The sequence below is a fragment of the Loxodonta africana genome, unplaced genomic scaffold, assembly GCF_030014295.1.
Source record: "Loxodonta africana isolate mLoxAfr1 unplaced genomic scaffold, mLoxAfr1.hap2 scaffold_43, whole genome shotgun sequence".
Taxonomy (NCBI): domain Eukaryota; kingdom Metazoa; phylum Chordata; class Mammalia; order Proboscidea; family Elephantidae; genus Loxodonta; species Loxodonta africana.
In genome coordinates this window covers 263,197-273,196 of record NW_026975144.1, presented here as the reverse complement: position 1 = coordinate 273,196, position 10,000 = coordinate 263,197, and positions in this window count along the sequence as shown.

The window sequence follows — 10,000 nt, the reverse complement described above, 5'->3', positions numbered from 1 at the left end:
CTCTGTCTCTGCCTCTGCCTCTGTCTGTCTCTGCCTGTCTCTGTCTCTGCCTCTGTCTCTGTCTCTGTCCCTGCCTGTCTCTGTCTCTGCCTCTGCCTCTGTCTGTCTCTGCCTGTCTCTGTCTCTGTCTCTGTCTCTGCCTCTGCGTCTGTCTCTGCCTCTGTCTCTGTCTCCGCCTCTGTCTCTACCTCTGTCTCTGCTTCTGTCTCTGCCTGTCTCTGTCTCTGCCTCTGCCTCTGCCTCTGCCTCTGTCTCTGTCTCTGTCTCTGCCTGTCTCTGTCTCTGCCTCTGTCTCTGTCTCTGTCCCTGCCTGTCTCTGTCTCTGCCTCTGCCTCTGTCTGTCTCTGCCTGTCTCTGCCTCTGCCTCTGCGTCTGTCTCTGCCTCTGTCTCTGTCTCCGCCTCTGTCTCCACCTCTGTCTCTGCTTCTGTCTCTGCCTGTCTCTGTCTCTGCCTCTGCCTCTGTCTGTCTCTGCCTCTGCGTCTGTCTCTGTCTCTGTCTCTGCCTCTGTCTCTGTCTCCGCCTCTGTCTCTACCTCTGTCTCTGCTTCTGTCTCTGCCTGTCTCTGTCTCTGCCTCTGCCTCTGCCTCTGCCTCTGTCTCTGTCTCTGTCTCTGCCTGTCTCTGTCTCTGCCTCTGTCTCTGTCTCTGTCCCTGCCTGTCTCTGTCTCTGCCTCTGCCTCTGTCTGTCTCTGCCTGTCTCTGTCTCTGCCTCTGCCTCTGCGTCTGTCTCTGCCTCTGTCTCTGTCTCCGCCTCTGTCTCCACTCCACCTCTGTCTCTGCTTCTGTCTCTGCCTGTCTCTGTCTCTGCCTCTGCCTCTGTCTGTCTCTGCCTCTGCGTCTGTCTCTGTCTCTGTCTCTGCCTCTGTCTCTGTCTCCGCCTCTGTCTCTACCTCTGTCTCTGCCTCTGCTTCTGTCTCTGCCTGTCTCTGTCTCTGCCTCTGTCTCTGTCTCCGCCTCTGTCTCTACCTCTGTCTCTGCCTCTGCTTCTGTCTCTGCCTGTCTCTGTCTCTGCCTCTGTCTCTGTCTCTCTCTGCCTCTGCCTCTGCGTCCGAGCGTAGCGGGCCCGCTTCGGGATACCGCGCGGGCGCGTGGCCGGCGGGCGCGCGAGTCGTGCGGTCGACCCTACGTAGTTCGGGCGCGCGCCCCCGTGTCTCGCGTGCGACGCGTCCTCCGGGGTCGCGTGCGTGCGTGCGTGCGTGCGGGCGGGCGGACGCGGGTGCGTCGCGGTCACCGTCCGTGCGCGTGCGCCGTCTCGAGCGCGTCCCACTTTGGGGGGACGGCGGGCGCGCGGGGGCGCCGCGGGCGTGTGGCCGTGCCGCGCCTTCCGCGTGGGCGTCCCCCCGCGCCGCGCGGGAGGCGCCCGTTCGTTCGCGTCTCCCGCCCGCGGTTCCGGTGCGCCGTCTCTCCGTCCTCGCGCGTCGCCGGGCGTGCGTCCGAGCCCGCGTGCCGCCTGCCCGTGGGTGCCGCGTGTACGGGGCCGCGTCCGCGCCCGCGTCCCCGAGCGTCAAGTGCAGGCCGCGCGCGCCTAGTGGAGCGTGCCCGCCCGCTCCGTGTATCGTGTGCGCGGGGGCGACGCGCGTTCCCGCGTGTTCCGCCTGCCTGCGTCTACCTCCGCGTCTCCCGAGCGTCCCGTGCGTGCGTCTGCTGTGCGCGTGCGTCTCCGCGTTTCCGCGTGCCCCGGGCGTGCGTCCGTGTCGCCGGAGGGCGCCGCCGCCGCCGCCGCCGCTGCGTGCGCGTACGTGTCCGCGCGGGTGCGCGCGTGGCCTCTCCGGTGCGCGCGCGCGCGCGCGGCCCCGTCCGTCCGAGTGCGGCGCGCCCTCTTCGGGATGCCGCGCGGGCGCGCGGCCGGGCGTACGTACCTCGTGCCCGTGCCCCCGTCTCGCGCGCGACGCGTCTATCGCGTCGCGCGTGTGTGGCGGGGGCGCCGTGTCCTCCGAAGCGCTGCGGCGCGGCCGTCCGCCCCGTCGCGCCCCTCCCTCCGTCCGCGCGGGTGGGCGTCCCGCTTCGGGGGGGGGCGGCGGGGGTTGGCCGCGGGCGGGCTTCTGTTGGGGGGATCCACGGGCGTGTGCCCCTGAGGCGTACCTTCCCGTGTTTCGGCCGCGCCGTCCGTGCGAGTCGCCGTGCGTCCGGGCCCCCGTGCGCGTGCGCGAGCGGACCGTGTCCGTGGGTGCCGCGCGTCCGCGTTCCCGCGTGTTCTGCCTGCCCGCGCCTACCTCTGTGTCTCCCGGGCGTCCCGGGGTTGTGTCTGCTGCGCGCGCGCGCGCGCCCCCTCGCGTCCATCTCCGTGTTTCCGTGTGCTCCGTGGGCCCGTCCGTGTCTCCGGAGGGCACCCTGCGGTGCGGGCGCACGCGCGCGCGGGCGCGTTCCCGTCCTTCCGTCCGTCCGTCCGTCCGTCCGTCCGTCCTCCTCCTCCTCCTCCTCCTCCTCCTCCTCCGCCCCCCACCGCCCACACCCCCGCCGCCCCCCGCCGCCCCCACCGCCTCCGCCGCCTCCAAACCTCTTCCCCGCCTGGCGGGTGGCAGCCGGCGGCCACGTCGGACTGGATCCGGATATCGCCAGCGTGGGGCCCACGGCAAGGGCGCAGGCGGGGTGGGGTTGGGGGTGCGTGGTGGGCGGTGGGGGGGGTGGCGCCAGCGGTCCTCGGCGGCGGCGGGCCTAGCGCCGCCGGCACGTGCCCCTCCGGTTTCAGTCGGGACCGCCTCCGTGACGTCGAGGAGAGCTTCTCCACCCGTCCGTCCGAGGGCGCGGGGGTTCGGCGGACCGAGGGTGCCGTCGTCCCTCGACGACCGCCTTCGGGTCGCGCGCACACACACGCTCGGAGGCGCCCCGTCTCAACTGAAAGGAGTCGGCGGAGTAGAAACCGCGGCCCTCGAGACAGCTCCCTAACGCCGGGTGCGTGCGGCGGGGTGCTTTCTACACCCTACAGAAGGAAAACGCCTGTGGCCGGAGTTCTCGACGCCCGCCTTTCGACGCACCCTCTCGTCGCCTCGCTCCGTTTCCTAAGGCTCTCGTGACTCCTCCCGTTCTATTTCAGGGAGGCGCAGCTGAAGGGCTATCCGCTCCGCCCGTCCGTGAAGTTGGGCTTTCCCCCCGAAGGTGGCCGGAAGGGGGTGGGGGGGCGCGTGAGCCAAAGGATCTTGAAAACGCGGCGGCGGCGGTACCGCTTTCGGCTCTCGCCGATCCCACGCAGAGGCGGGGGCGCGGGCAGGTCCGCGCGCAGGTGCCCGTGCGAAGGTGCAGGCGCGTGCAGGCGCGGGCGCGCGCGCGCGCGCCCTCGGGCAGGTACGTAGAGGCGGGCGCCCGCGCGTGCACACCCCTAGGCGTACGCACGGGCACGGACGCGCCCGAGGGCGCGCGCGTACCGGCGCGGGCGCGCCCGTGTGGGCGCGCCCACGCCTACGCGCGTGTACCCGCGCGGGTACGCACGGGCAGGCACGTGCGTACCGCCCGCCCGCGCACGGGCGCGTGCACGCGCCTGCGTGTCCGTATCTGCAGCCACGGGCGTGAGCGCGTGGGCGCCTACCGTCCTTCTTCTACCTAACGCCGTCACCGGGCTGGCTCGGCGTCCAGGTATGCCTGTCTCCCCCTCCCCTCCAATCCCCTCCCCCTCCCCGCCCCCTCCCCTCCCCTCCCCTCCCCCTCCCCCTCCCGTCCCTCCCCCCTCCCCCTCCCGTCCCTCCCCCCTCCCCCGTCCCCCTCCCCCTCCCCTCCCCTCGTCTCCCCTCCCCTCCCCCTCCCCCTCCCCGTCCCTCCCCCCACCGCCTCCCCTCCCCCACCCCTCCCCCTCCCCTCCCCCTCGCCTCCCCTGCCCCCATCCCCCTCCCCTCCCCCACCCCTCCCGCCCACCCCCTCCCCCTCCCCCTCCCTCTGCCTGTCTCCTTCCTTTTCTGAAACCGGGTTTTCCTCTTCGAGAGCCGTTCCGCCCCTCGGGCGAAACCAACTCGCCGCGTACCGGAGACCGAGTGCAAAGACGGAGCCCCGGCGGCGCGGCGGCGGCGGCGGCTCGGAGCTCGGCTGCCGACCGAGATCGTCGGCGGTTCGGATCCGCCGGCTCCTCCTTGGGAAGCCCGTGGGGCGGCTCGACTCTCTCCCCTAGGGCCGCTCCGAGTCCCGAGCCGCTCGACGGCACGCGACGGCAGCGGCGCCGCAGTCAGTTCTCTATCTAAACGGAAACGACGACGATGACGAACGTCAGTCTTCACCGCCACGCCCTACTCCCCACCCGAGCACCGTTCCAACTCGGGTGTTTCTCTCCCTGTGGCGGGGGTCCCCCCCGACTGAGAAAAAATAAACCGCCCCCCGAGGACGGCCCGCGTTCGGAGCCTCTTGGTAGTAGCGCGCCTTCACGGGACGACGGCACGCGCGCCCGTCACCCGCTTCCCGGAAAGCTCCCCCCGCAGAGAGTCGCGAACTCGGGCGAAGACGGAGGAGTCCGCGTACCCGTCGCCCAAGGTTCAGCCATCGTCCGATTGGAAACCGGTGCCTTCCCGGTCCCGCCTCCCCGTCGATCGACGCCTCCCGGGGGTGGGATGGCTTCCAGCCGAACCAGCCTACCGTACCCTTCCCCTCCTACGTACCTCGGGAGGTCGGCTCGGACAGGGAGGGGCCCGTCAGATGTCCAGTCCGCCGTGAGCTTTCCACGACGACGGTCGGCCGGTCGGCCGGTCGGTCGGTCGGTCGTCCCGGAACACCCCGGTCGGGTCCGCGCGCGCGCGGCACGGGCTTCACACACCTCGCTCCTCTGGCTTCCCGGGAGACGCTCGCGGCACGGCGACGCGTGCAACGCGGGAACGGCGACGCTGCCCTCGGCCTTACCGTCCCCCCCCTCCAGCCGAATACGGCCCCGGCCCTCACCGCGGGCCGAGTTGGGGGGCTGGGGGTCGGGCCGGGGGGGGGATCGGCGGCGGCGGCCCTCGTCGGCAGGCGGCGCTAGCGCCGCCGGCGTGCGGCCTTACGGTTCCCGTTGCGATTCCCCTCGTGGGCGCGGAGAAAAGCCTCTCCATCCGGCCAAGGGGGCGCCCGTTCGGCGGACCGAGGGCGACGACGGGGGGCTGCCCGTCCGCCTGAGCGCGCGCCCGCTCCCGCAGGCACAGGCGCGCGCGGGCGCAGGCACAGGCGCACACGCTCAGACACGCGCTCACGCGCAGACGCGCACTCAAACCCATACAGACACGCACAGACGCACACACAGACGCACGCACAGACCCGCGCTCACGTGCGCAGGCGCCCCCACAGACGCAGGCGGGCACGCACACGGGCACGCCCGCAGACGCGCACGCGCACGCACGCAGTCACGCGCGCACACGCAGGCACACACGCCCGGACACGCGCGCACACGCCCCCGCAAAGACGCGCCCCCGCACAGACGCGCGCGCGCGCAGGCACGCACACCGGGACGCGCGCGCGAACGGACGCACGCACGCGCGCAGGCACGCGCGCACACGCACCAGGCCACCCGGAACGTTTGCCAACTCCCCGCCCACCTCAGCACCCCACCCCCCGGGCCCGAGGCGCGTGGTCCCCCACCGCCCCCACCCTCCGACCCCCCCACCGCCCCGCTCTCGGCCTCCCACCCCCCAACCCCCCTCGGGCACTCCACCCCCCACCCCCACGACTCACGCACACACGCCCGCCCGCCCGCCCGCCCGCCCGCCCGCATTCGGGAGCCGCCGGAGATCTCTCGATGCTCGAGACGCCGACTCACCCCTCTCCCTCCCCCCCCCCGCCCCGGAGACGCCACCTTCCCGAGTCCGCCCGCGAGCCCGGAGAGCACTCGCTCGGGCCGAGCCGCCCGAGGGCCTCTGGGCGGGCGTTCGCGGCTGGCCCGCCGCGCCTCCGCTGGACCTCACTAAGTCCGGCCTCGCTCCCGAGAGCCTCGAGGGCCTCCCTCGGTGAGATGTCTCCCCAGTCGGACCGGGGGGCCCAGAGCCGGTCCGTACCGGCTCTGGGAAGGCGTTCCCGGCCTCCCCCCCGCCCCCCGTTTGCCCGCCCGCGTCGCGGGAGGATGGAAAGCGATGAGGAAGAACGCTCTCGGTGGCGGCCGTGGTTTTCTTTTGCGACGCGGATGCCGGCAAACGCACGGCTCCCTCCCTCCCTCCCTCCCTCCCTCCCTCCCTCCCTCCCGACGCAATTTGCCCGTTCAACCCGCCTCACGCGTACCGTTGGCTCGGCGACAGGGACGACGGCGGAAAACGTCTCCCGGTCTGCCTGCTGCGCCACGCGGGCACTCAAAGAACGAGGAGGAAAACTTCGGGGACTGGCGGTCTCATCCCGTCCCGTTTGTCGCGTCCGTCCAAAGGATACGGATCGGAGAACACCTGCCCGTCCGACGCTTGGGACGTGCTCTCTTCTCCCTCCCGCCCCCGGTGGACGCTCATCCCCTCGGGCGCCCCCCCCCCGTTCGGCCCTTTCGGGGGCGAGCGCGCGCGCGCGCCCCATGACGCTCCCGAGAGGTTTCCCCGGCGGCCCGGGGGAGTCTGTCCCCTCTGCCACCCTCGAGCCCCGGCCGGGGCCCAGGTGGACCCGGTTCCACCCCCCCGCCGCCCTTCGCTCCGGTCGTCGGCCGTCACCCGGCGGCCGCTTCGATACCGTCCCCCTCCGGAGCTCTGCGGCGCCGACGGGATGGGAAGCGGTCCCGGCGGGCGCGCGCTGGCCACGGCGGCCCGGGGCCTTCGCTCCGTCTCCTCGAGCCCGGCCTGGCTCCCGGCGTCCTCCCGGGGTCCTCCCGGGGTCCTCCCTCCCTCCCTCCCTCCCTCCCTCCCTCCCTCCCTCCCTCCCTCCCTCCCTCCCTCCCAGGGCCCCCCCCGAGTGGGACACGCCGGCTGGCCGGCATGGTGCTCCAGGGCTCCAGCGGGGTAGACGGGATCTTCCTGGCTGAGGGGCGAAATGGCCCGGCTGGGCCGGACCCCCTTGGATCGGAACTTTGGGAGATGGGGCCAAGGTGGTGGAATAGGCTGACGCTTCCGCCTAGCTCTCTTGACGACAAAGACCCGGAAACACAAGCGAACGAGTATGTCTGCGACGAGCGGGGAGTCCTGACCGTCGAAGGCGGGCTTAGACGACGCACTGAGGGGCAGCGGCAGGAAGAGACCTTTCAGGGGCAGAGAGGGTTTACCGGCCCTGCCCCGCGGGGAGCCCTCAGGCACCATTCCCAGAGCGGCTGCTGCAGTGGGCTGGTACCGTCGTTCCACTGCTGTTCCGTCAGGGAGAAGCAGCCAGCCACACAGCCTGCTCACACCTCCGGAACCTGAGGAGGGCCCGGCCGGGCGGATCCCCTTGGCCCAACCGACCCCGCGCTGTGGCCGGCCCCACCGTCTTCCGGCCGCCCCGCGCCGAGAAACGTGTTCGGCGGCGGCGCTGGGAGGCGGGGGAGGGGGGCGGGGGGGGAGCCGGGACGGGGCCGGGCGTCCGGCCGCCCGGCGACGCGCCCTCGCCGGCCGCCGATCCGGATCCGTCCCGCTGCACTCCGCGCCGGTTGTCGGCCGCCACCTGGCGGCCGCTTTGATATCGTCTTCCCCCGGAGCTCCGGCGCCGGCGACACGCGCGGGAGGCGATGTGGCCGCGCTGGCCGAGGCGACGTTCCCGGACGCCGGCGGCGGCGTCGGCAGGATCGTCCTGGCCGAGGCGGGAAAGGGCCCGGCCGGGTGGATCCCCTTGGCCCAACCGACCCCGCGCCGTGGCCGGCCCCAACGCCTTCCGGCCGCCCCGCGCCGAGAAACGTGTTCGGCGGCGGCGCTGGGAGGCGGGGGAGGGGGGCGGGGGGGGAGCCGGGACGGGACCGGGTGTCCGGCCGCCCGGCGACGCGCCCTCGCCGGCCGCCGATCCGGATCCGTCCCGCTGTCGCCCGCGCCGGTTGTCGGCCGCCACCTGGCGGCCGCTTTGACATCGTTTTCCTCCGGAGCTCCGGCGCCGGCGACATGGGAGGCGCTGTGGCCGCGCTGGCCGAGGCGACGTCTCGGGACGCCGGCGGCGTCGGCGGGATCGTCCCGGCCACGGTGGGGCGCCGGCGCCAGAGCCACGTTCCGGAATTGGGCCCGCAGCTTCATGTGGCCGAGGCGGTGGCCGTCGCCGCCGCCGCCGCCGCCGCCGCCGCCGCCGCCGCGCTCCCGGGTGCCGTGTTTTAGACGGCGCTGGACCGAACCGGGCCGCACCGAGACGGCGCAGGCAGAAGAACGGGACAAGGCACGCCCCGGCCGTTCGCGCGCCTTCCTTCGCGCGGCCCGGTCGTCACCGGGGCCTCCGGCGTAGGTCCGGGGTGGCCCGCGGAGGGCGCCCCGGGCCCGGGCGCGGTCCCGCGTGGGGTCCGGACCGTCGGAGAATTTTTTCAAAGTCCCGCTCCGGGGGTCCCCGGGCCGAGGTTGCCGCCCCCGGCCCGCCCCGGCCCGGCCACGGACCCGCGCGGGGCCCGGACCTTCGGAGGGGCCCCGCCGCCCGAGAATTTTTTCCAAGTCCCCCCTCCGAGGGTTCCCCGACCGGCCCGCGTTGGCCGCAGCGCAGGCGGCTGGCTCTGGGCGCCCGCGCGGCCCCGGCCAGCTCCGTCACCCCGTCCCGCGGGTCGACCAGAGGATCCCGGGAGCTCCGGGGGGGGGGGGCGGGGCGCTGGGGGCCATGGGGTCGCGCTACGGACCGATGGCCGGGCCGCAGTTCCGGGGGCTCGCCGTGGGGAGCGGGCCCCTCCCGCCGCGGGGCGTGGCTTTTCTCTCGCCCAAAACGGGCGATTTGGGCCACCAGATTGGTGCTGACACGCTCTCCTCGCTGGGTGACTCCCGCTGAGCAGATGGGAAACCTGGACGGGTCCGTAGACGCCGGTCCACCGACGGCCCACGCCCTCCCCCGCTCCTCCCCGCTTGAGCCGCCCGCCTGGGGCCCGTGCGCCGGCTCTCGCGCGTCCAGATGTCCAGCCGCGGTGCCTCCCCCCGGTCTCCAGTGCCCGAGGGCGGCGTGGCACGGGCGCCGCGGGCCCTCTGACCCGCGTGCCCCTTGTCGCAGGCACCCGCGGTGGCCGCGGTGCTCACCAGAGTGTGCCCCGCTACCCCCCTCCCCCAGGCCCACGTGCCTCGCGTGTCAGGCGTTCTCCGTGTGCAGGGGTCCTCGCGGCCACCTTTCCGCAGCCGGGGCGGGCGAGGCAGAAAGCGGGTCCTCTCCGGGGCTGTCCTCGCCCGCCTCCTGGCAGTCCTGGCGGGGGGGTCTTCTCCTCCTCGCTTGTGCCTGGGCTGACCCGATCGATGTGGTGTTGTCGTGCTCTCCCGGGCCGGGTCCGAGCCGCGCCAAGACGAGGGACGGACATTCGTGGCGAATGGGACCGCTCTTCTCGCTCAGCGCGCGGGCCCCTCGCTCCTCCTCCCCGCCCGCCGGTGGTGCGCAGAGGGGCAGGGGCACGGAATCCGGCCCGACCTTGCTCATCTGCCCTCGTTCGCGGCCTCGCGGCCAGCGTCGGCGGTGGCGGGGTCCTGAGACCGAGCAGGACAGCCTCTGCTCGTGGCCCTGGTGTTCTGCCTCGCGTCGGGCCCTCCCCCGCCCCCCGCGGCGGGGGGGCTCTCTGGTCAGGCGCACCCGCGCGCCCCACCCAGGTGGTGCCGGTGCGCCTCGAGTGGCCCTTTGGCGGTGCCCCTGGAACGCTCCAGGCCGTCCCTCAGGTGCCTGAGGCCGGGTGGCGGTGCCGTTTCCCCGTTCCCAGCCCACCCTTCCGGTCACCGCTCACGCGTGTGGGCGTGCGCCCCTCGAGCCGAGAGAAATAAAAAACAGGAGTGCCATAGAGAGATAGTATTAGGATGTGGAGGAAAAAAAAAAAAAAAAGGGGGGTCGAGCGGGGTAAGACCTTTAGAGCACGCACGCCTCGCGGGAGGGTGCCGTGCCTGATCCCGAGAAGGCGGGGGTGAGAGAGGGGTGCGCGCGTGCGTGCCCGCCCCGGTGCTTGCCGAGACCCGCGTGAGGCAAGCGAGAGCGGAAGGAGGAGGGCCCGCGTGTTGCTTCCGCCGGTGCCGAGGGAAGTCGCCCTTG